This window comes from Botryllus schlosseri, chromosome 1 (genome assembly GCF_051294905.1).
Source record: "Botryllus schlosseri isolate E-star chromosome 1, Bs_hap1, whole genome shotgun sequence".
NCBI lineage: Eukaryota > Metazoa > Chordata > Ascidiacea > Stolidobranchia > Styelidae > Botryllus > Botryllus schlosseri.
The window spans coordinates 1549631-1576419 of NC_137236.1; the positions used below are offsets into that span (position 1 = coordinate 1549631).

General features: G+C 40.1%; 2 protein-coding genes across 2 annotated transcripts in view; both read right to left on the reverse strand.

The window, feature by feature from the left end:
* The window catches only part of LOC145445491 (uncharacterized), a 193265-nt gene that overhangs the window by 154676 nt on the left and 11800 nt on the right, over positions 1 to 26789 (reverse strand). The window lies entirely within an intron of this gene.
* The window catches only part of LOC145450326 (uncharacterized), a 198565-nt gene that overhangs the window by 116677 nt on the left and 55099 nt on the right, over positions 1 to 26789 (reverse strand). The gene's annotated exons all lie outside the window — the stretch shown is intronic.

Below are 26789 nucleotides of genomic sequence, written 5' to 3' on the forward strand. Positions count from 1 at the left end.
GTAATCGGTGTATTACAAAAAGCGTATAAGTGGGCCTCTCTACAAGTCGGCAGATATACTGAATAAAGTAAGCAATATCGGCCTGGTGTAAATGACCATAGTAGTCGACAAACACCATGAATACCACCGCCCACTTCGCCCACCCCAAAAGCCACCACTGCATATTTGATTTCTTTCGATCCCGGCGAGATGTCATAATATCCGTGCACCGCCTGTACATCGGAAAGCACGGTGAGTCCTTTGCATTTAATGTGATTAATGCTCCAAATGGACAATTGGACATATACGCTGCACAAAAACTGCCACATAAAGGCATGTGTATTCGATAGTTGGACACACACGAGGAGAATTCACAATGTTTCTGTTGTACTCCCATTCTCATCTTCCGAAAATTTGTTTGGCACCGCAGATCGCACATTCGTGACTCTGACTATCATGAGTTTTCGCAGTCTTCCCGGCTTTCGCGAGCAAAATTAGACTTATTCGAGCCGCGATGGATTTTTGTTCAGCTTGGTATGGCGCACATAAAACTTGATGTTAGTCGCTTTTATGTGCTGAACACATCTCGACGTCATACCACTGACTTTCATCTTTATAGTTTTGACAAGTTGGTTATTGAGGTCGACCAGCCTATGAAATCTCGCCACTGATTCTGATGCGTGTACGATATCATCAAAGCAATGATTTGTTTGTTTAAAAAAGCATGATTATCTCCATGTCCTCACTATATAATCAAATACCAATATTGCATTTTGGTTAATAATCCCAATTTTATATAGTGCTTCGCGCGAATGGATTTAGAACTTGAATGCGGCCCGCGATCTCAAAAGTTTGCCCGCACCCCAGGCTACCGTTCGAATGACTTTCCGGAAACTACCATTGAAGCGTGCAATATACATATTGCTTAACGAGGAGTTGTTTTTGATATTCATGGTGTTTCGACGACATTGGTCAATATTCGTTATCATGTTTCCGTATTTCCGACTTGTAGCATAGCCGACTTCTATGGTCTCTTTAAGACACTACTTACGCGGATTACGTAACGAGGGGAGCTTACCATCACTTCGATAGGAATTCTTGAATCGACCCAGTGTCGCCCCAAAACCAGCAGACGATTGGTTTAGCAGCTATGCAACGTACCACTATATGCTATCTCGGCGCACGCTACGGACGTGCAAATATAGGCATATTAAGTTGTTGTTAGTGTCCTTGTTACTCCATTACATTTCGACTAAAATTTTGCGAAGATTTTTTTGTTAATACGTCACCGTGGATGTATCTTCTGTACTTGGGTCACTGGTCGCAGCGGACAGTGATCTGCTTTGGCTGCGCACTAAATGAGCCCAGGTATGGTCCAGACCTGATATATATTATATGCGCACGGCGGGTTAGGGACAGATATACGTCGGAGCTGATAGCTGCGCAACAAAAGCTGACCTCTTCGCTCCATTTGGCGTCAGACATGCTGCAGAGCTGATATCTGCGCTCGAACTAGCGCCTGACATTCCTCAGACCTGATATCTGCGAACTATTTTAACTGGACATGCTCTGGAGCTGATATCTGCGCACCAAAAGAACCCAGGTATTGCCCGGACCTGATATCCGCCTATATATCCGGACATGCTCCGGAGCTGGATATCTGCGATCTATTTTCATCCAGACATGCTTCGGAGCTGATATCTGCGCAGCAAATACCCCTAGATATGGTACGGACCTGATATCTGCGCACTGAATGGCCCCAGACATGCTTCAGACGTGATATCTGCGCCCTGGAACGTTTGAAACAACGTGTGACCTTTATATGACCTCTATGTCTGCTGTTTTTTGTGATATCTGCGATATCTGAGTATATCCACAGTGATATCTGCGATATCTGAGTATATCCACAGTAGTGATATCTGCGGTATCTGCGGTACCTGCGATATCTGCGATATCTGAGTATATCCACGGGGGTCGGGGACCCGTATAGCTAAATCTTGCCACGGTTTTTGAAAAACTGATTGACTGCCGACTCAAAAAATTTTTCGAATTGAATGCAGTACTGTCTCCGACCCAGCATGGATTCAGATCAAACCACAACACCAACCATGCAATACTATCAATTGTAACGGACTATTACAAAACCATCAAGCAAAAAAATAGTGGCTGCAGCATTTTTATCGACCTCCGCAAAGCTTTCGACACAGTTAACCACAGAATCTTAAGATACAAGCTAGAACACTATGGAATCAGGGGTATTGCAGCAACTCTACTTGAAAGCTACCTGGCAAATCGCAAACAATTTGTTAAACTGGGGACATTAAGATCGACTACCAGAGATATAACTTGTGGAGTCCCACAAGGCTCAGTCCTTGGACCGACTTTTTTCCTCATTTATATTAACGACATTGTTAATGCATCTTTATTCCGCACAACCCTATTTGCTGATGATACTCACCTCTTCATAACCTCTAACACTGGCAATGATTTGCATGCATCCGTGAATAGGGAACTCCCAAAAGTATCGAGATGGCTCCAAGCAAACAAACTAAGCTTGAATGCAGATAAGACCGAGATGCTCCTTTTAAATAATGCCAATCATAGTTTCACTGTGAACATCAATCATAAACAAATCTCCATATGTGACTCAGCAAAATATCTCGGTGTCACTATTGATGCTAAAATGTCTTGGAAGCAGCATATTGAATGCACAATATCAAAACTAGCTCGGTGTGTGGGAATAATGACCCGTCTGCAATCTTTGGTTTCCAGATCAATACTACGAACCATATATTTTTCTCTTTTCCACTCTCACCTGCAATATGGAATCGTAGTATGGGGAAGTGCATGCAAAACATTTCTGTGCAGAATTCGAACCCTGCAAAACCGTGCGATACGGCTGATCTCATCTGTACCTTTACGTACCAATTTATCGCCTTACTACCGTAAGCATCGAATTTTGCGAGTTGATGAGCTATATCGCTTCGAAGTATCAAAAGTTGTTCACAAATATTTTTCCAATAGTCTGCCTCCTGTGTTTGATGACTTTTTCATACCTGCTAAAAATGTCCATTCCCATTACACGAGATCCTCGTCAAAGGGAAATATCTACTTACCCCCACCCAATAGCAACCTAACTAAGAGATCTATCGACTACTCGGGACCTATCATTTGGAATGCATTACCACCACATATCCGTGAATTGCCTTATGATAGATTCAAAAAAGCCCTACTTGATCACCTCTTATCGCAGTGGTTCCCAACCTTTTTCATCTCGTGCCTCCCTTGGCCGAAATTTGAGCCAAAATTCCCCCCTTAGGAGAAATCTGCCCGATGATTAAAAAAGGTGATTTTTAACCGCGCAATCACCGGTTGACCGAAGAATAAGACGGGCGGTACGGAGTGTTTGTTTCTAGCAGTGCTGTAGCAACACTTTGTAGACCTCCAAAAACAATGGTCTTGGTCCCAATCAAACAAATTCTGGAAGGCTTGACTCAACAGACCCCATTTTTCCATTTGTGTTTTCGGCTTATTATGCACTAATCGCTAATATAACCGCTGTGAAAAATCAGTATGCATAAATGTACTGGTCTCGCGATTTTTTTCTCAAGTAACTAAGTAAGTGGCCTTCCTATTTGTTTGTTTGTTTTGGGGTATTCATGGTGTTTGTCGACTACCATGGTCATTTACACCAGGCCGATATTTATCTTATCTTCCGTAACTGCCGACTTATAGCATGGCCCACCTCTAGGCTTTTTGTAAGACACCGCTGACGCGGATGAGGTGGCGACCTCGGTCGGACTCGAACCCGTACCCATTGGTGTTGCAGCCGCGGATTATACCACTGCACTATCTCGCCACTTGGCCTTCCTATTGGAATTTCGTCTATTGGTCCTGGTACTCGAAAATGCGACAATAAACTGCTCAAAGTGAAGAAAATTAGCATATTATAAATCAAAATCATTCAATATTACCAAACAGAGTTATAAAAAGTGAGTCTAACAAGACTTCAACTGGAAATTGAGCAGTCAGCACAATGACTTGGACTCGGACTCGAGTCATAATAAAATGAATCTGACTCGAACCTACGCTCGGTGACTTGGCTCGTCGGACTTGACTCAATAGTGAATTGAAAATGACTCGACTTGATTCGAGTCAAAACTGTTTAAGTGAGATTGACTTGTGACTCGGAGCCTCGTGACTTGGTTACAGCCCTGATACATACCGTGATATATAACATACACGTAATCAGATTTCCTGCTTGAGCTCATTGAAGTTTAGGACACTCATTCTGTTTCGGCAACATTGCACCAAGTTTAACATGCATTTTTTTCGATCGAGTAGCTGTTCACTAAAAATAAAGGCAGGCTAGCGATCTCTTTGACTTGAATCGATGGCGTTGGAATATTTTGTCACTTTATGAAAATGTTGACTTGAAAATATAAGATAAATACATTCGTTAGAGGCCTTGTTGTGATAGATTCGGCAGGACATTTGCTCGCTTAGAATATATTTGATTGAGAGGCCGTCTCTGGCCTACAAAATTGTCTTGCGAAATGCAGCACATCTGGAACTAGTTTAAAAAAACAAGGAACTTGTATGTGAGAAAGAGATTTCATATAGCATTTGAACATACTTTCAGCAAAAAAAAAAACAGCTATAAGGAGCATACGTTCTGATATGACTGGTTGACTACATGACAGTTCGGACATGAACAATTTGGGAAATCCGTTACAATTCTGAAGTGGAATTCCTCCCTAAAAATTGCAAAATTCCCCCCAAGGGGGGAATTCCTCCCCGGTTGGGAAACACTGTCTTATCGTTACACTAACACTGTTGCCCTACCTCGCCCAGACATTGCTTCATTGATCATTTGCTACCATCGTTTAATTTTTCTTCTATTTTATTTTTTTAACTACTGTAACTTTTTTTACAGCCAGACTGTTTAGAGTCAAGTGTACATATTTGATGCTGGTGTGATCAGACTAGATGACCCTCACGGTCTTATCGATCATTCCTATCTAATACCGAATACTGTGCATGCATATTTTCTGTACCACCACCACTGCCGAGTGTTATGTATTTTGGTTTGATGAAAAATAAAGACTCTCTCTCTCTCTCTCTCTTACTCGGCGTCTCAAAACTGTAGCCGCCAAACGCCATCTAGCGTCACCAGCTCAGCCGCCAAACTCCGTACAGATATTCGGCCGCCGCGCGGCGTTTGGCGTCTGGCGTTTGGCCTCTGAGCGGGTTTAACCCCTGTTGCAGCTGATAGTGAAGTTGCCTATAAAATTTCTAACCACAGCAAACCTAAATTGTCTTGTGCCGCTAGTGCGGTATGATCGGCCATACTCTATCCACAATGCGAGCAACCGCAATAATATTTTGACAGTCACAATAGGTGTGAACACACTAAAATTCCACTCGTACCAAGTTTGTTCGACACCAACGTGGGAACAGGGTCCAACTACGACCCAACTGAACTTGCTGGTCTACATTCTGATTCATCAACTTTATTGATCGCTGACCCCTTCAACTTTACTTGCGCGTAATCGTAAAATCGCTCGATGTACGTGAGGCATTAGTGCCATCACACAGGTGTAAGGCCGGCGTCAAATCAATAGCACTCATTCAGATCGATATATTTACTTCATGTTCAATTTAGTTATTTTCCTATGCACAATGTTATTACTGCAAAAGATGCGATGCGAATCATCGACATTTAAAAGAACTATAAGGGGTATTCCCTAAAGCGAGACATGTTTGTTTCTGACGCCATAGAAAATTGAAATGAGGCAGACATGGATAAGGTGGAGTGCAAATAACTTCGAAGAAAGGGGGTTCTCGAATCCCGACAAATGAACAGAAATTTCAATAAAATTTGACTTTAGATGATTGCCTCCATTTTACAGCCGGCTAACTTCCCAATTTTCGCGCGCAAGGGGGTGAAATTGCCCATCTGCCATCTCGACAACTACTATGGTCGTACAGCTCAAAAGCTGCGAAAACATGTGTCTATCTGTCTTAAGTAGAAAGTTTTCTCTATTGTCTAGTGGGCAACCACCTTTTCCAAACAACTTACGTGTCAACAACTTACATCTCAAGCATATTTGTTGATGGTGCAAAATCAAAAACATACAGCGGTTTCGATACTTATGGTTTTGCATTGACAATCATGCAGTAAAAAGTGAAAGGTTAATAACACCGTTTTACAAGGAAGAGACGAATTTGCTTATCAATCTTCTTGGCTAGCGTGAAGTGCACATTTATAATAAGAATCTGTCCCGTGCTTCTACGAGTTGTGAATTAGGCTATATTGGGATTTCACTTGTGAATTTCAATACCTTTCAGTGATAACATTGGCTGGCTGGCAGACTTCTGATGAACCTTCTAATTACAACAATGTAATTACATGTTTGTGCAATGCAGAGTCCGGTTGAAACTATCAACTGTATTTCGGCTATTGTGTTTCTTATGAAGGAAATACGACTTCATCGTTTTCTATATTCCATCTATCTATATTCTATAATAGCATTCACCTATTACTGGTCTGTCAGGATTTCTAGGCCAATTGTAAACAGTTACATACAAATCTTGTAGTAATATGACGTAGGATAAGTCATACGAGATGAGCTGCTGATATCACTTATTCACTACATATGATGAACTGCAACTGCCATATGATCAGGACGGAATACAAGGAAACGCATTGCTCTATCAAGTATGCCGGACCCCAATCGTGGAACATCTCGCTGGGTATCAGACAGTCGTCGAGCATGTCCGTATTCAAGTCGAAATACAAGCGATTTCATCCGACTGAAAACTAGTCAGCATCCAGGATCACCGGACCACGAACTAGCATATCGATCTTGCCTTCCGCCACATGCCACCTCATTTTGTTGCTTGCCTTTTATATTCTCAGCCTTACTTTTCATTCGGAGTGCATCTCTCTTCTCTACTTCGCCTAGGCCAAGGTGGGGGTCTGATTTCAAAGACTATTCCAAGTCGTTTCGGCATCGGTACCTTTCTATCTTTTCGTGTTTTGATATGATGAAAATATTAATAAAGCTGATCCTGACAATGATATCACTTCGTTATATATTCAAAACACAACATGATTGCAAGGCAATGAAAAGGTACATCGCCTAAGAAAATGATGGCAGTAAGACAGAGCTGCTTGACAGCCGCAAACAATTAAAGCAGCCATTCATTACTGACCATATTACCATAACAAAAATGGCTTAATACTTTACGGATAGCTGCAATTTCTGAAAGTATTTACCGTTATTGTCATACATATTTCACCTAGTTGTTATGACATACACTGATAAAAGTGATCCGAATACATCCTCGACCTACTTCCTACTGAATAGGCATAGCTAGTTTTTGTTCTTTTCATGTTTTTTCGCAAGGTATACAACACTGACTCAAGTAGGTTAGCAATGGCACGATATAGTTTCACACGATCTGTGCATGTGCAATATCAACCGATTCTTATCGCTGAAATTGATGAGAATTTGAGTAGAGGCGCACCATTCTGGCGTTTTCCAGTTCTCTTGCCATTGTTGCGTTTCATGGTTTCAACGCTATAGCATTACTCGCGGGCTAGCAGGCCGGCCAATATCATTTCCGAGCAGAACATTGAAATTCCACGATTCTTCTATCTGGAATATCTTGGCCTTTTTGGATGTCGTTTCGGCAAGTTCTTATTCTCTTTGGAACGTTGCATCACATTGCATTGCATTCACTTAGTTTGTCTGCAAATAAACGAGGGGTTAACACTATATCGGGTCTATCGCAGTTTGAAAGAAATATCGGTATTTGCCATTGGAGGTAATAAATATCGCCAATTTTCATGGCATCGCAAAACACAGTAGTAGGATTCAGAGAATTATAATTTACAAAGGCTATACTGAGAATATCGATCTATTTCTTATACCTTACAGGTGAAAGTGGTCAAGTAGTCATTGTACGTGCTCAAGTAGAACTATTGTCATACAATCTCGAGTCCAAGCATACCATATTTACCAGGTATGATACGCCTCAACGCAGTGGTTCTCAACCGCCGGTGCCAATCCGCGATGACATTCCTGCCGGTCCACCAGGTATATTACAATTTTATCCCTTAATTTCATGATGCAATGTTGAAGGATTGTCCATTGATAAAATAAATACAACATCAAATTTTAAACTTATTCAGAATATCGTGAGGTAACATTAGGGCTGGGAACATGTTTAAATTGACTTTAAGTTCAAGACGTAGGCTATCCTTTGACGACATGCGATCGACAAGTACAGGACGGATACGAGCTGACTCATCGCTAAACAGTGTAGTTTGCACGATCATTCACATTCGATTCATTCGTTTTGTGCAGGACTGCAACTGGGGCACCCCAAGCCGCCAAATTGCAGAGGCGCCGAGTTTGAAAATGACCAAAATTATTTGGCAAATGAGCATAAATCATAACGTATCTTTTGAAACTTTTTCCAACATTTTCAAATTTATTTTCGCGCATTGCACGATTTAGGGTCACTAAATGTCTTGCTTATTAGGTTCCATTCTCCGAGAAATACGCATGATTTATCGAAACCGAGATTTTGGCGTCAGCCATTACCGCGCCACGCCGTACCAACACATATTGAAGTTTAGGCTAACATGTGACTCCGAAAGGTGTTTCGAAAATTCGGCAGCGAGAAAACCGATTCAGTCCTGAATGATCGAAAATTTTCGCTAGTGGCGCGATTAAGCTACATTTTACATAAACTCTCTGCTTATACTGAGTAGAATGAATGTGCTCACAATCACAAGTATAGGTGAAAAGATCGACCCAACTGGAGGGTCTTGGAACGGTGCCCCCCGGAAGTTTGGCTTATCGCACTGTGGGGGCCCAAAACCCACGATTTTTGGGGTCGACTGAAGAAGTGCTGTTTTGGCCCGGATTTGCGAATGGCCCGTATAGCTGCTGTAAAGTGTATTCTTGCGGTACGCATTGTGTTCGTAGTTGCTAGAGTAACCTGCGTCTGGTGGTAGTGGTGATTCGACTGACTCCGAAATGTTTCTTCTCACGATATTGTCAAAGAGAAGAATATTATTTGAGTTGGCGTGAAAGACTATGAACGACTTTCGGCGGTAGCACTTTTATCTGGACCGATTTTAGCAGCAGACTCGCTAAGCTACCATAAAATCACACGAAGATAATTAATTACGAATCCTCTAAATGTCACTCTGTAACACCATATAATTCCTAAATACGGTGGCATATATTTTACATTTTGGCTTCATTTCAATTTTTAAAGTTCACCGGTTCGCCTGACATTTTTTGACTTTGACTTGACTTGACTCGAGCCAAAATGCGCAATGAATCAAGATGACTCGTGACTCGAAGGTAGTGACTTGATCGAAACACTGCTGGCTGAAGAGAGAGACATGGGATATTTTGCATCATTTACCCATGTCTCAGCAACTACATGATACTTCAATAGAGTTGTGCTACACACGGAACACCATTCCATGTCCATATTTTCGTGAATTGAGTATTTCTAAGTTCAATCTATTTGAAAAATATGTGTAACTATGACTCTAATTCTAATCTAATTTGGAAATGAATGTCTAGGTATATCTCTAGTCTGACTTGTATCTATCATTTGAATTCCCATCAAAATTGGAAAGCTAAAATGATCTAATTGTGCAAATCAGGCCTAGCAAATCCCTGGGGTTATCGTGTGAAACCCGGTAAGGGACCACTGCTCTAAGGTAATTACTATGTATGATGGTAGTTGTGATTCTGTCATACCTTCAATTTTTACCGTTTACACTTCTAGGGGAGTGAACTCAGAGTCGAGTTGTGGAGAAAAAGACTCGGATATTCCAGTTTGACCCGTTTGGCACTTTGGATCTTTTCACGTTTCTTCCATTCTGTTGCGTTGAGACTTTCAGCGGCTCACGTTCCTACACAGAAAACCACAAGCGGTGAATGTAGTCAATATTGCAATTTTTTACAAGTGGTAATTGGTTAACCGGAGGTGGCTACTTTCGAAGTAGCTTCACGACGAAAGCAAAATGATTCATGACACTAACACACAATACACAGGTAGAATCTTCGTAATATTTTAAATTACCTTGACACAGGGGGCTGTGACTCACCCCAAAACTACTTTCTACTTTTTAATATTTAAATTGCAAAAGTAAATAGTCTGGTCTGAAAGTAGAAGTGGAAATAACCTAAAAACATGACCACTTGAACTGCTAGTTCAAGTAGACAATATCTACTGAAAGTTTTCAGGAAACAGAATGGATTCAGATGCCAACCGAGTGGTAATTTTCACAGCAGACCAAATCATTGAGTTGAAACAGCGAACGTGAGCTTTCAAAGTTAGTAGAAAATAGCTGCTAAAATGAGTCAAAAAGGTTGAGAATAATCAGACGATGTCCAGTCACACGGGAACTATAACATTTGGATGTTACGATGATTCATTATGATACAAATGTATTGGAACATTACTTTGATAAAATCAGTAATGCGAACGTTTATTATACCGTACCATGCCATAGACCACATTGCAGGTCTGCCAACTACGATTTTAAATCTCAATTTCAGAAATGTACGCGAGTTCATTAGTTACCGAATTGATTTAGAAATTTGGAACGAATTTCCTGCATCGTGTCATGACAGAGCTGATGACCTACTTTGGACTTGGCATGCATCAAGACTCAGAATACTGCAATTCTTGTGTCATACTGTGTAAAAGTTGGCCACCCTACAACTGGTACAAGGATATTTACATGTTAAACCCAAACCTGTGACCAAGTCGCAAGGTTCCGAGTCACAAGTCCAATAAACTGTTGGGCTATAACTTCGGCTCAAGTCAAGTCAAATCATTTTCAATTCACCACCGAATCAAGACCAACTGCTAGTGAGGAAGCAATGCGCCGAGCCTGAGTCATTGTGTTGAGACTTGAGTCGAAGCGAGTCATTTTGCGTGTTTAAGAAAATAACTTGACTCAAGTTGTGCTGAACGAAAAATTGTGACTCGAGTCATTACAACCCTGCTAAAACCTAAGATGACTGATTAAAAAATTGTTATTTTTTATTGTACTATTTGGAGACCACTGAGAGTATGATTAAGTCCAGCCCACAACAAGGTTTCAATACCAAAGTGAGAGACAAGGCGCTAATTTTCGTTTGTATATTCCTATAATGTTGAATTGCATAAAATCTGGAGGCAGTTTCATGCTATCGTGAAGAATGGGGATATTAATTGCGAGGGATATATAGAGCAGACAACAAGATGGATAAAAAGGGCTGTTCAAAACAATTTTTTTCTTTGGAATTACACTGACTACTTGATAAAATTATGTCGGCTAAAACAACGCAGCACATCAAATTTGACTCAATTCCAACCCCAGTAGAAGCAAAATTCTTGTAGTAGAAAGTTTTGAATTTATCATTAAAAAAATTAAACACTTTCTTCTGACCCCATAAAATTGTTAGGCTGTCAATATCGATGATGCACACCAATTTTGGCTCAATTCCCACTACTAGAAGCCTAGTTATTGTGGTAGAGAAATTTGGGTTAGAATAAAATAGTATTTACGGTGACTAACTCTTGATTTGTTATTTCTTATAAAATCATGGAATTAGAAATTTTGCTACTTCAATAACTTCGCTTCTAGTGGTTTTAATTGAGCCGAATTTGGTATGCATCATCTCTACTGGCAACCTAACAATTTTATAGAGTAGACAGATCAATTTTCAAATATATTTTTCATATGATAAATTTTTAAAAAATGACGGCAAGAATCTCGCTTCTACTCGTTCGAATTGAGTCAAATTTGGTGTGCAGCTTTGTTTTAGGCAACATAATAATTTTATTCCGTAGCAAGTGAAATTGGAAAGAAAAAAATTGTTTTTGAACAGCCCTAATGGAGATAGAGGCAGGCATTGATTAATACTATTCTGGTCGAATAGTGCTCCAGTTAGAGTGGAGATAATACTCCCTAGTAGAGTTGAGATACTGCTTAGTGGATACCATTGATGCTATTCAAGTATATTGGTGAAATAGTTACTGGCAGCGCAGAGTCGAGATTGTTACCGAAATTGATGCTACTCCAGTTTAGTTGTGACATTGTCCATCGGTGGCATTGTCGACATTGACTACATAGCTACACCCGCATTTTTACGGATCTCCAAATATAGGGGCCTACAGTGTCACTTTGAAACTATATTTTGCAGTATCGAGAGATATATGCCGGGAAATGTGCTGTTTGAAAATACAAGTGTCATAAATATGAAAAGCGCTTGTAAATGTGTTCGGAGGTAGAGAATCACCGACTGTTTTCACACGGCTATGGACTGCATCATTATTACTAATTCAAAGAGGAGGGAGGAAATCATTCCCATAATTCGAATTTTTCGTTGGCTTGAGCCAAGGCATTTACTTTGAAAATGGAAGTGGCATATGACTCGACTCGACTGGAGACGATTCGTATATTGACTCGACTAGTACTCGAGTCGTGGGGTATGATTCGACCAACACATATGACTCAAGACATTCTATATGACTTGATTCAAGTTCACGTAACAGGTTGAGGAACTGTTTGGGACTCGAGTCTTGTCATGAATCGAGCTATTACAAGTCTGAATTTGCTACTGTTCATTATCGGCTAATGGAAAAGATGATTGTCGCAATTTGAAATTTACTAACAAATTAGTACCTCAAGCCGACGGTGCATTGTCTCAATCTACTTATTAATGCTGCCGACACAAGTACTGTTCAGAACTACCGCATTGAAATATTACTTCAAGTAGTTGCAACAAATCTGGTAAATCGCTTGTAATTGCTTAAAAATGAACAGAATTACTGCTAAATCAATCGCCAGATAGCGTGTAAAGCTAGAGCCAGGGCAGTAATGACTCCACCCGAGTCGGACTCGAGTCATTATCTTAAAATTGGAAAATGATTCGATTTCAGTCACTTCGTCTTTTGACTCGAATCGAGTCATTTTCAAATTTCAAGACATTGACCGTGTGTGAGTCATTTAAAAAATTGCAAATGACCGTTTTGTGAATTTTATTGAAGTTTGAGAACCACTGGGTTACAAGAACATAATTGTATTGCGCCTTCAATGTCGATCTCAATTCCAATTGTGTCTTGAAAAGTATGTCGCGGTATTAAGCTCACCTCGTATTACAATAGAAAATGCCGTTGGTTGAAAGTTGCAAATTGCTTGAATCTGATTGATAAAAAGACCTTGTCTGTAATGACAAAGAAAAGATACTTCGATTCAAAATCGACTCAAATTCAAACTTTACAGTCAACCAATGTGTTGCGACTTTTTGTTACAGACAGAAGTAATCATATCGGTGGTGATGTCACAGAATAAAAAACTCTCCTATCCGAGATCATTGATTTGGCGATCAAAGAAAATCTGAACTTACCCATATGGTGTCTTTCAGTCTGTTAGACATTGATGTTCGTCAGATTACATCTGATCGGTTTAGATTGCCGTACGAATGTCTTTATGATCCAACTGATGAGCATCGTAGGAATGGGACTTAAAATGATATGTCACGTGATGATCTTCCATAGGCAAGGTCTCTGTTAGAAGAGGGACGACGTCGAAATTTGACAAGGTCATTTCAATTCCCATACACATGATGTAGGTTGACACACAAAAGGTATGATATAATTGCATATTGGAGGGTGTGCGATCTAACTTCCTACTGACCATGGTAGCATACAGTAGCGCAGTGTATTTTAAGATTCAACACACCATGAACAGCATACATACAACACACAATTCAATGACATATAGTAATTTCATATATAGAATGTTACTTGGAAGTATCCACTGAGAGAACAGACTAACGGAATATGTGACTTTTCTCATTAAGGAAGACACTGATTCTTCATTTGTATGACGAACTTACACTCATTGAGAACCATGAGATGCAGTTCATCCATTTTTCAAGATTCATTCCAACTTTACGTTTTTCTTGACAGTTAAAGAGAGACATCTGAAAATATTAGGTGCAATAAAGATGAATAGCTCTTTGCTGCTCTTATATAAATGTGCTCCGATTAAGAGGAGAACTGACTGCTTTCACATAGCTATGTAATGCCTTATTAATACCGATTTTAAGTGGAGAAAAGAAATGATTCACATAATTGAAATTTTTTGTCAACTTGACTTGAGTCGAGCAATTTTCTTGAAAAATGGAAATGGAAAATGACTCGAGTCAACTTGAGACACTTTATGTGTGGTGTCAACTTGTAGGCCTACTACAGTCATTGCACAAGTCTCAATGAAGTCATATGACTCAAACATTATATACAACTTGATTGAAGTCTCGTGTATCAGGATCAATACTTGAGTCTGCGACTCGAGTCAAGACGAGTCAAGTCATGACTCGATTTATTACAAGCCTGAATGTAGCCAGGGTATTGTCATAAAAGGATATTGTTACGAAAATCTTGTCTATTCGCGTTTTTGTTGCTCATTATCAGTTACTCAAAAAGATGATTCTTGCCATTTTAAAAGCTAGTACTGGGAAATTATTACCAAAAGCCTGCGTCTCATTCAGACAATCTATTTGGTGAAACAACTTATACTCAAGTACTCATCAGAACTTCCACTTTTGAATATTACTTCAAGTAGTTGTAACAAGTCTCAAATCACCCATAATTAACGAGAAATTAAGGGGTCGACTTCAGACTTCCTACCAAGTGTCGGAGATTTATCTAGGCTCCCCCTTGTCATATCATCTGTGTAAGCAGTGTCTTATAAAAGCCCAGACGCGGGCCGTGCTACAAGTCGGCAGCTAAAGGATAGAAATGAAGAAAATTGGCCTGGTTTTAATGACCATGGTAATCAACAAACACCATGAACACCACAAACAACAACATAATTACTTCTACTTCAACCTCAAGATAGTGCAAGGCTAGAGCTAGAGCTAGAAACTGTGTTTACCTGTAGTCATACACATGTTAGGAGTGAAAAGAATGAGTATATCATGGTTTTTACTGGTGCTGCCAACAACCAGTGTTGGGATGACTCGAGTCACTTTTTTCGTATGACTTGACTTGACTTGGCGTGTCAGAAATGTGGTTTGACTCGTGACTTGGAGAAAAGGTTTCGAGTCAATTTCAAGTAGTCAAGTGACAGTGTCGATAAAAATGGCTGATCTTGCATATATTCGAATTGTTCTCGATACGCTGGTGTGACATGTAAGAGTGAGCAGTCACTATTTTGAATGAATATTATAGATTGAGGCTATACGGTTATTTGAGTACTTTATCAGTTCTACGCATGCGTGGGCGATACGAAGCCTTTTTTTTACATGTATATTAAACTAGGTATAGTCGTCCCACGGTTCCAAACTAATGGCGACTTCCAAACAGCTACCGGTATCAAAATGCGATGACGCAATTATGCTTCGTACTTCAAAAAATCCACTTGAATTGAACTATGACTTGACTCGTGACTTGACTTAACTCGACATAACTCCAGCCACCTTTGAAAATAGGATGACTTGACCTGACTCGAGTCAAATGTCAATGACTTGAAATGACTCGTGACTCGAAGGTAGTGACTTGGTTCAAACACTGCCGACAACACGCCACTATTCGGATCTGAAATCATAATGGATTTGCCAAAATAATGTAATTTATAATTTACTCACTTTTCACCTCCTCGTGTGTCAGTTGAACATTTATGTTTGTCAGATTCCGACTGAACGGTTGAGATTGTCATGCAAACGTCTTTCACGAAAGAAATTTAGATGTATCGGAGGAACAACCTCTCAAATGAGATGTTATGTACGATGATATTCTGATGGCAATCCACTGTAATAAAATTAGAAGTAGTTGTATAAATTAGATTCAGTAAATCAAACCATCTATAAAAGGATAGCACCCGACTATATTCATCTATTTCCTATAGTCACAGGCTGAAATGGTCAGGTTTTCCTCAGTGTTACTCAGGTAGAAGTAACATCATACGTTTCTACTCAAGTGCAATTTACAAGTAACTTGAAAGACAAATGCCAGTTTTGCCAGAAAAATGCAAACTGTTCAGGTAGAAGTGTAAGTAGTCCTAAATCATAACAACTCGAGTACGGTAATTAGTACTAGTATGCAAAACTTATTTGAGATTTAAGTACTTTAAGAAAAATTAAAATGAATTCATTACGGACCACCACTGCTTGCAGAGGACCGGATTTGGTTTTCTAGTTTATTTCACGTCCAAGCTTAGCAATGGATGTGTGTGCTTGAAGCGAGATGAAATATATTTTGAGCATCGGCGGCTACATCGGAATGATCAGCAAAGGTTTAGGTATCGGTTTGATGGGTAGTTTATGAGATAACTGGTAATAGTCAGGCTCTAGTTCAACACACAATGGCAGGGGACAGACTAGTACACCATACTCAACCAACCATTGGACCGGGAACTACTTAATTTTTAAAACAAGCAACTATAACTACTTATTTTCAAAACTAGTAACTAGAATTACTCATTTTTCAAAATTCGCTACTAGAAATAGAAATTTAATTACTCAATTTTTAACAATTAGCAACTTGAGTTGGAACTACGCTATTTTTAAAATCCGTCACTAGAACTAGAACTACTTATTTTTCAAAACTAGCAATTAGAAATTGGAACTACTCAAGTTTTCAAAACAAGTAACTAGAAATAGAAGTATAATCACTCAATTTTCGAGAATTAGCAACTCGAGTTAAAACCGGAACTACAATCTTTTCAAAATCCGTAGCTAGAACTAGGACTGGCTACTAGGGTGGAGTGAAAAATGGAAAATTTTGAATTTTAAAACGGACGCTTGATATGTGGTGCCAAATTAAAAAAAAAAAATTCCATAATAATTTTGGGCTCGTGCACCCTCTAGTTGTTGAAATTGACTAGACTTTACTATAGTCAATCTGTATAATGGCTCAGTTTGAACGCGAGACATTGACTCTGACCAAGTGATATGACTCGAGTCTGAAACGGCCAAGACCAACATACCATTGCAATTTCGAAGAATAGTGAAGTAACCACAGTGTTGGTATTTCATCAATTGCTACTGGTACTTGAAAATGCAATCTGAGACTGTTCAAAATGCGAAAATCAGTTTATATGTTTTAAATGTTAACCAGGCAATACGCCAGATATCGTTATAAAAAGTAGTTTTAACAAGACTAAATCTAAACTGAGCAGTCAACGCAATGACTTCGACTCTGACTCGAGTCATAATATCATGACTTGGACTTGACCCTCTGCTCGCTGACTTGGACTCGGAATGACTCGATGGTGAATTAAGAATGACTCGACTTGACTCGAGTTGAAACTATAAAAGTAAGATTGACTTGTGACTCGGAGCCTGTATGGTTGTCACTAAATGATTAAGAACTTCAACGTCACAAGATTTGAAAATAATACGTTCTTTTTCGGAATGACCGCAAGATCAGACTACAGCTTCAATGACTACATCTACTCACTCAACCTTGTGAATTGTGAATTTAACACTCACACACATACCTACACACAATCCCGACGCCTGTACAATACATAAACAGAGCCATCAGCACCACAATACCGACAAGTTTGTGCTGAATATTGAATATTGGCTCTCACGTACCTGGTCATAGGAGGTCGAGACACAAATTACTCTTGTCCTCCTTTTGATTCTTTAGTTTCTTCTGTTGAAGCACATTGATAGCTTTGAATCTCACTCCCGTTCATGATCTTCCCCTGAATCAATACCCAAACACACAGCCAGATTACAGATTACAGTTACAGCCAGATTTATACATACTACGAATCTAGTCAGTCGACGGTCATTAACTAATGGTTATCCCATAGTTCTAGTTACAATTTTTTTACCGCAAGTAGTTCTAGTTGCATTACGGATAAGTTAGTTGCGAAACTATAAAACACGTGTCACCGTTCTGTGAATCGTGATATCGGTGTTCTATTGTGTTTTGTTCTTGCATTGCTAGCTAAAAGTCATCACTACTAACAGTGGTTAAGCCCGGTGGTGGGTTTTGATTCACGGAACCCCTTTCATCGCAAGCTCGATATCCTGGCCTTTTGTAATGCCGAATCTATCTCCAATATTTCTTAGGTTGTTTGTGATTCCGTAATTCGTATTATCCATTATTAGTCAGCTCTGTTTTAGTTAGTTGGTTTCAAGTTATCAAAGATAGTTAGTTCTATAAAATATAGTCTAGTTGCGGTTGCGAATTTTGGAAAATGAGTACCGTACAGATTTTGCAAATCCAATAGTTAGTAAAGGTCTTGCTGCAGCGCCGTAACCGTGGATTGAAAGTAGCACTTAGCATGGACGCATATAGATTGGTGCGGAGCATGAACCGGAGCCGGGTTGGATATCCGGCCGGATTTTTTTTTTAATTTTGGTTGGACCGTATCGGAGCCGGATCAGTACTTCTTTGATAAGGCCAGAATCTCTATGGATAAGCATGACGTTTGTAACTAAATAACTACCAACCATGCACTCATGGTATGCATATGCGCAGATCGTGTGTATGTATATCATGAGTCGGTGTATATGCCGCAAAAACATCAAGGACAAAAATAAACTACGTCCTACGTCCTTTCGAAACCAACAACACGCAAGAAACCGCCAAGCCAGTGCGAAAAGAAACGAGCTATATTTTTAAATTCATGGAACCACCGTGTACCGTGTTAGGTCGGATTTCCAGCAGGACTTTTTAATTTTTGGCCGGAGCCGGATAAGTACTTTTTTCTGATACGGCCGGAGCCGGAACAGAGAATTGACAAACCGGATCGGAGCCGGACCAGAGAATTTGTCGATCCGCTCCTCACTAATATACATACGTTTCCTCGCCATTCAGCTCGCCGATACAATTTGTCGTTTCTTCCGGGGTCTTGGATTGGACGTAAGCACATCTCTTGGAGTGGCTGATGGGCTATGGCAGAATTGCTGACGAACTAAACCATATATATTGAAACTGTGACAGCGACGTATTCAAATACACAAATACATGCAGAAAAACACGAGTTATACACCGTATAAGGAGTCTTCAATTTTTTTTTCAAATTCAACTGACTACATGATGAAGTTGTTAGTTTGGCTATAAAAACTCGCTACACCAAACTTGGTTTAATACCGATCAGTAGCCGCGCGTTGCTACAAGAGATGAAAGATTTGGATATAGCCTAATATATAAAAATTAAATAATTTTTTTTCAATACTTTCTGATCACCAGGGTTGTAACCAAGTCACAAGGCTCCGAGTCACAAGTCAATATCACTTTTGTAGTTTTGATCGAGTGAAGTCGAGTCATTTCAATTCACCACCGAGTCAAGTCCGAGTTTAAGTCAGCGAGCAGAGTGCCGAGTCCGAGTCATGGAATTATTACTCGAGTCCTAGTCCAAGTCATTGTGTTGACTGCTCAGTTTCCAGTTGAAGTCTTGGTAAACCCACTTTTTATAGCTCTGTTTGGTGATATCGAATGGTTCGCATTTATAATATGCCAATGTTCGTCACTTTCAGCAGTTTATGGTCGCATTTTCAAGTACCAGCACCAATAGACGAAATCCCAATAGTGTGTTGGCTTCAGAATTACAATGAAATATCGGTCTTGGCCATCTGAGTCTCGAGTCAATGACTTGGTTCGAGTCATGCGCAATGACTCGAGTCCAAGTCGAGTCAGTACACAGAATGACTCGAGTCGAGTCATTTCCGTATTTTGAATAAATGACTCGAGTCAAGTCGAGTCATCAGAAAATCGTGAGTCGAGTCGGACTCGAGTAACACTGGTATCCATGGCTTCCCTGCTTGGCGCTCATGCATTACTGGGATAGCATGGAGGGGTGGTGCATGACTTAGAAAGTCGTAAAGGCTATATCTGCACTTCCTTGTCCAGCGGCATATGCACATCATGCACTCATGGAATGCATATGCGCAGATCGTGTGTATGTATATCATGAGTCGGTGTATATGCCGCAAAAAACATCAAGGACAAAAATAAACTACGTCCTTTCCTTCCTGACGCGATAGCGACAATTGAAGCAAGTACACTTCTTTCTGACGATAAAAAACGTGAAGACATAGCATTTTATCAGGATCAAAGGGGTCCGAGATTAGCAACGATCGGTGGCAAAGATAAAGTGTTGAAAGCGAAAATCATGCTACAAAAGAGACGACCATGAGTGCAAGAGAGTCTGCACCAGCATCAAGTAGCGAAGGTGAATTTACAGAGAGCTCATCTATATCTTCACAGGTAGTTGACACTTCTCACAGCACTGATTTAGAACTTGCACAGTCGACATCTGGTGATTCCGCTAAATTCGTGACTCTAAAAGCTGCTGTAAACCTATTCAGCGACGAAGACCTATGCCAGGTTTTTGATCCCTTGAAAGTCAGTGATAATGCCGCTACCATGATAACTGCAGCACTGATTAAAGCTTGCGATGGCAACCCTAATGACTTCCATCTTTCAAGATCTGGGACCTATCGACGACGCATTGCAAATCGTTTGAAAATTTCCGAATCTATCTTTGAAAAAATATCCACCAATCCACCAGAGCACATTGCATTGCACTGGGATGGAAAGCTCACTAAGAGTCGTCTAGGATATCAATTTGAGGCCTTGGCAGTGCTCGCATCGTCTGCGTATTCCGGCGCATTTAAGAAAGGGAAACTTCTTGGCATTAAAACTCTGGAAAGTGCTACAGGAAAAGCACAGGCTGATGCATCATTTGAACTGCTGGAACTTGGGAATTTAACAAAATCTGTTAGACCTCTTGTGTTTGACACAACATCCTCAAACACTGGTAAAAACAAAGGTGCGGTTCCGTTACTTGAAGAATTGATTAACAGGAAAGTTTTCTACAATGCCTGTCGCCATCATATTTATGAACTGGTCATTCGAGAGGTTTGGAAGTGTTTGTTTGGATCGACAACCACAGGCCCTGAAAACACGGATTTTAATACCTTCAAGAAGAAGTGGAAACATATTGATAAATCAAGAAGCTATAAAACGCTGAAGTTTATTGAAGGCAGCTGGTTGACGATGAAAGCTGATGAAGCAAAGCAAGAAATAATTCCACTGATGAAACCCAATGATGGAAAGCAGAAAGAAATCTTGATAAGAGATGACTACAGAGAATGTGCAACAGGCACCTTGGCGATTTTGGATGACAAATATGTTGATCATCGTTTTCGCAAGCCTGGTGCTACTCATAGCGCTAGATGGATGAGTCAAGTCCTGTACTGTCAAAAAATGTTCATGTGGAATGAGCAAATGGACTATTCTGAAGAGTTCATTGAAAAGTTGGAACGAATCAATACATTCATTGCTTTGTTTTATGTTCCAGCTTGGTTGAAAACTGGTATTGCATGTGACGCACCTTGGAATGATCTCAAATTCCTTCATGACAAGAAAAACTTTTCAATATGCGATCTCACTGTTGCTGATGTGGCATACAAGAAATTGCGAAAACATCATTGGTATCTAGCTGAGGAAATGGTGGTATTTACCATGTTCTCGGCTAATCCAAAGATTCCTGACAAACTGAAGGAAGCGATGGCTGCTATATTGCTGAAAATGCCAATCCCTGAAAAATTTCGCAGAGGTATGCCTCTCAGTCTGATCTCTGACTCTGTCTCTGAGTCAATGAGTATGGTCGATTTGATTGGGCCAGAATCGTGGTTTCTATTTGATGCTATACATGTGGAACATGATTGGTTGAGTCTTCCAGTTTCGGAATGGCATACTGATCCAGATTTCGTGACTGCTCAAGAATTTGTGAATACTGTTGAAGTAGTTAATGATTCAGCAGAGCGTATGGTAAAATTGAATACCGTCTATGCTGCGTTCATAACGAATGACAAAAAACAGCGAGCGAGCCTCCTACAAGCTGTGGAAGATCACCGGAACAGATATGCAGATTTCTCGAAAGCAACCATTTCATCCACCTGATTTATGTAATATTTTGCCTAGTTGATCTCTTTCTTTGCCTTATTTTTTCGTTTCCTGTGATGTTTATTATGTGGCTGTGAGTGGATGTTACATTTACAGTTGTATTCTCGCACATGGGGATCCAGGAAATTGATGAACAGTGCCGGGTAGGTTTGAGGGGTGTAGGATATGTGATCCAACAAAATGACTATCAGTTTTAGGTAGTTTTGAGCAGTTCTAAGGCAGTGTGGGACATGGAATGATATCCTGAACTAGGAATGCCTTATATGGTGGGGTTTTGTAGCACCCCAAACCGCAACAGCTGCATAAATCCATGTTATATGTCACTTTAACTAGGCTAGGTAAAATCGTGACCCTCTGATTTTAGGGGAATCCCCTATTTTCAGCTGCTATTCTTCCAGCTCAATGTGCACACGGATGCAGGGGACGAGTTACAAAAAAAAGTAGCCAGAATATGTTTTTAAGGTATAAGGCATGGGAATCGGACTGAAAACCTGGAATTTTTGAAAGTCGGTCAATTCTGAACAACCCTAGTGGTCAGTAACGAAGTACTTCTACTTTTTCGAAGTACTCAAGTAGTTTTCCTCTACTTCTGGTACTTACTCAAGTAGATCTGATTTCGCTACTTCTACTTCTACTTGTTAATATTTTGTGATCTACTTACTTACTTTTCGCTATTTTCAGTTTGTCAAGTAGAAGTAGTTCAATCTTCCAATCAGGAAGATAGCCTGAGGAATTTCGGGGCTGTTTTCAAGGAGTATTACCATTTAATTTTCATAAAAGTTTAGTAAAGCACAGAATTTCTGTCGCTCTTCGCGCCCAGTGGATACGGAGTGACCATGCAGTATGATTTCACGAAAGTATCGGTGAATATAATTTAGATCGAGGGTTGGCGTGGTTCCGTTCACACCACACTGTCGCCCTTCGCCCATATGAAATTATTCATCACAGTATGTATGGCTCATCATAACCTTTGAAGCTGATGTTTCGCAATCTAGCATTTTCTTGTCATATCGTAATCTAGCAAATATGTCCATGGCGTGTCCTAATCTGGAAGAGTGGACTTTTTTTTTTAATTTTAGAGCTGTTTTAGCATACCACCTTTGAAACTTTCTTGACTAAAAACATGAAATACATATTCTGCTTTTAGAAGTAGTATTTATATTTCACTTATAATTCCCAGTATCATATACTTTGAGTTATAATTAATATCAGTTCTGTTATCCGAATAACATACATATTGAAGTATAAAAGTAAGTGCAGTAATGCCTTAAATTTCTGGAAATAAAGCTACACAATATGGCTATTTTACGGTCCACCATATTTTTTATTAACGTTTACTAATCGCACAAAGTGTTTACACCAGTGGTTCCCAACCTTTTTCGGTGGCAGGGCCAAATTTGGAACTTCAGAGTGTGGTCGGGGCCGCACGAATACCAGGGCAATGAAAGGAACCCGAAATAGTCACCAAAATATGAAAATTGCCATTGTTCCGATCATTCGCTTGACGCCATTGGTCATTGTGTTGCCGCGCTTCCGTTGTTCAGAACAATCAACTTCTGGTGGCTATTTCGGAGTAGTTTTATTGCCCTGACGAGATTTCAATTCGTATTTTTGGAAATACTGCGACACTTGTTTCCGATAAAAACCGACATATCAAATTATTCGGACGCTTGGGTCGCGAGCAATAGGACTGCCGATTATGCTGATTTTTTCCGGCTAAGCAGTACGCATCTCGGCGTATTCAATCGTGAGTCACTTGTTGCGTCCGTAAATTAGTTATCAATACCCAGGGCCGTAACAGTACTTCGTCAGGCCCCCCTAAACCGAACTTCGAAGCCCCTCCCCTCAGACCAGACGGGTGTTTACCGTTATTTATCATCGAAATCGGGTGTCCGTTTTAGGTAGCGACTCTGTAATAATTAAACACCTTCGGGCGTATACCCGTTGGCAGGAACGAAACAGCACTTCGTCAGCCCCCCAAAAACACTTAGGTCTTGAGCTCCCATAGGGTGGTAAACCGACCCCTCATCCCATTGTTCGCTTCTGCCACGAAATCAGAATCACCGTTTATAGTGAGGCAGCGTGAAGCGCGAAAATCTTCGATAATTCAAAATAAAATAGGTCAATAAGACCGGGAATTGCATATATATTGCTATCAATTACTTGTCCTCTCTGCTCACGTAATCAGATTTACCGGTGGAGCTGACTGAGGTGTTGTTGGTTGTTTATGGGGTATTCATGGTGTTTGTCGACTACGATGGTCATTTACACCAGGCCGATATTCTTTTTTTTTTCCGTAACTGACTGAGGTGTCTTGGAAACTGTGGGGCCCGCAAATAATAATTAAAAATATTCGGACGGGTAGACCCGTTGGTACGACTTCGTTACATGATGTTATTTGATGACCTCCAGTCTGCCTTATCAAAAAATATAGAATCGCCCAAGCGTACTAAACTAAAAGATGCACACGATTTCAAATTGGTAGGTCTTCACTGGCATATAATTCTTCCCTGTGGGATGGTAGCCTATTTCTCTCGTGAGTTTCGGATTGCCAAGACAGGGACATTTGGCGCCAGTCATTTAGGCGCCTATGGTCAATTATAGGCCTACCTATATGTATCTTGTATATAGATGACGAAGCTTTCGGTCAGCGTAAGGGCAGTCCTTTTCGGCCAAGGTTTTCTCGCTGCCAATCGTTTTGGCACACTTCTTGGAGTTGCATGTTATGGCCTAAAACTTTATGTCTTTGTGTGTCGTGGCGCGGTAATGGCCAACGCCGATATGCTCACTTCGATAAATCTTGCGTATTTTATCTTGGCGGAAGAGTACAAAATAATTATGGTAGTTGGAAACTTGAAATCGCGCCCCGCGCGAAAAATATTTCAAAAAGTTGCATAAAATACTCTTTAATTTAAGCTAATTCATTAAATAATTTTGGGCCCCCTTCGAGCTCGCCCCCCCCCAATTGGGGGCTTGGAGTGCGGCAGTTACGGTCCTGTCAATACCTATATATATACCTACAACTACAACCCACAATTTCCCTGCAATTCTAATTGAAAACTCCAAGCCAAGCAAGAGTATTTTATGAATATAATTTTTTTTTATAAATCGATTTTTCAATATTTTTGTGAGGGCCGCAAGAAGGCTAGCTGAGGGCCGCGGTTGGGAATCACTGGTTTACACCGTATCCTATACAACTTCTCCGTATTGCTCTTCGACTAAACTACGGGCATTATAATATGGGGGATGACGCCATACCATGCTATTTTCCAAAACGTATTGTTCGAGAAAACAGAGGATTAGTATCGCATTTCCTTGCCAATACTATCATTTTCATCCCATGATGTGGACGAATGCTTATGCTATCGAAAATTGGATACCTGCTGGTATGCATCAATATCAATCAAGCTCGTCACCTATCACATAGCTCAATTTGCCCCTTTTTATAATCCATCCAATCAGGATCGTTTTCACAACTACTTACTTACTTGAGTACTTCTAGAGTCAGTCAATTCTACTTCTACTTCAAGTAGTTTTAGGTTGCTCATGAAAGAAGTACTTCTACTTGTACTTGAGTAGATTTTTTCGTCGCTACTTCTACTTCTACTTGAGTAGCTTTCTTGACTACTTTGACCACCTCTGCAATGCAAAAACCCTTAGTGAAGACTACTAATGTTCGTGGCAGTGTTGGGATTTGAGAATTTTATTAACAAAATTCCCCTAAAAGATCAGCGACTTGCACACGGATAAATCAAGAGTCAAGACGAGAAATTATTCCAACACCTCACACCGTGAGGGATTAAATACGATGCCGTCTCAGCTCGCAATAGTCTTCGGAACGTGTCAATTCGGCGCGTCGTTCAATAAAGGTAACCGTCGTACACAGCGATCAAAAACGAACTGGCTTACAAAGCACAAACTCACATACTGACACCTTAGCCACGCACTAGGTAATTAACTTAGTGAAAAAACAATTAAGCAATCAAGTCGGTTGGAAGCTCTTCGGCTTGCGTATCGCACGACCACTTGACGTTAGCTTTACAACAGGGATTAAGTCACTGCCTTCGAATCACAAGTCATCTCGAATCATTGCACATTTTAACTTGAGTCAAGTCAATTCACTTGATTTTCATAGGCGACAAGGGTCAAGTCAAGTCACTCGATTTCTGGAGGTGACACGAGTCAAGTTAAGTTGAAATTTCAAAGTACTATAGACATGATTTAAATTCATTACTAGGGCGATTTTTTTACACTTCAAAATAATTCAATTTTTTTTTTACATAACGAGTTTAATTTATTTAGCTGTTCTTGTGTAAATCACACTAACATGTAACTTAGTTACTCCCGCCATTTACCAGCTTCAAAAATCTAGTGTTTCTCGGCTGTAAATCGTTTTGTGTTCACAATAGAGAAAACTTTCTTCTTAAGACTGATAGAAACTTGATGTTTAGGCAGCTTTCATGACCCTACGACTAGTGGTTGTCGAGATGGGCAATTTCACCCTCCCCCCTCGCGCAGACATTGGGGTGATGCCGGCTGGAAAATGGAGGCAAAATTTTTAGGCAAATTCAAAATTTTCAAACTCTACGAAATCCGCGAATATCGGTTGGAATGAATTCAAATTTGGTGTGCGTCATTTTTTAAGGCAACCTAACGATTTAATCAAGTAACCGGCAAGATTCAGGAAAAATTGTTATTTTTGAACAGCCCTAATGCAGATACTCATTAGGAGACATTTAACAATACTCTTGAGTTATAATGAGTTGTGGATATTTTTAGCATAATTGCAAATTAGTCGCAATCACATATCAATAATAAACGAGGTCATGAAGAGAAATGAG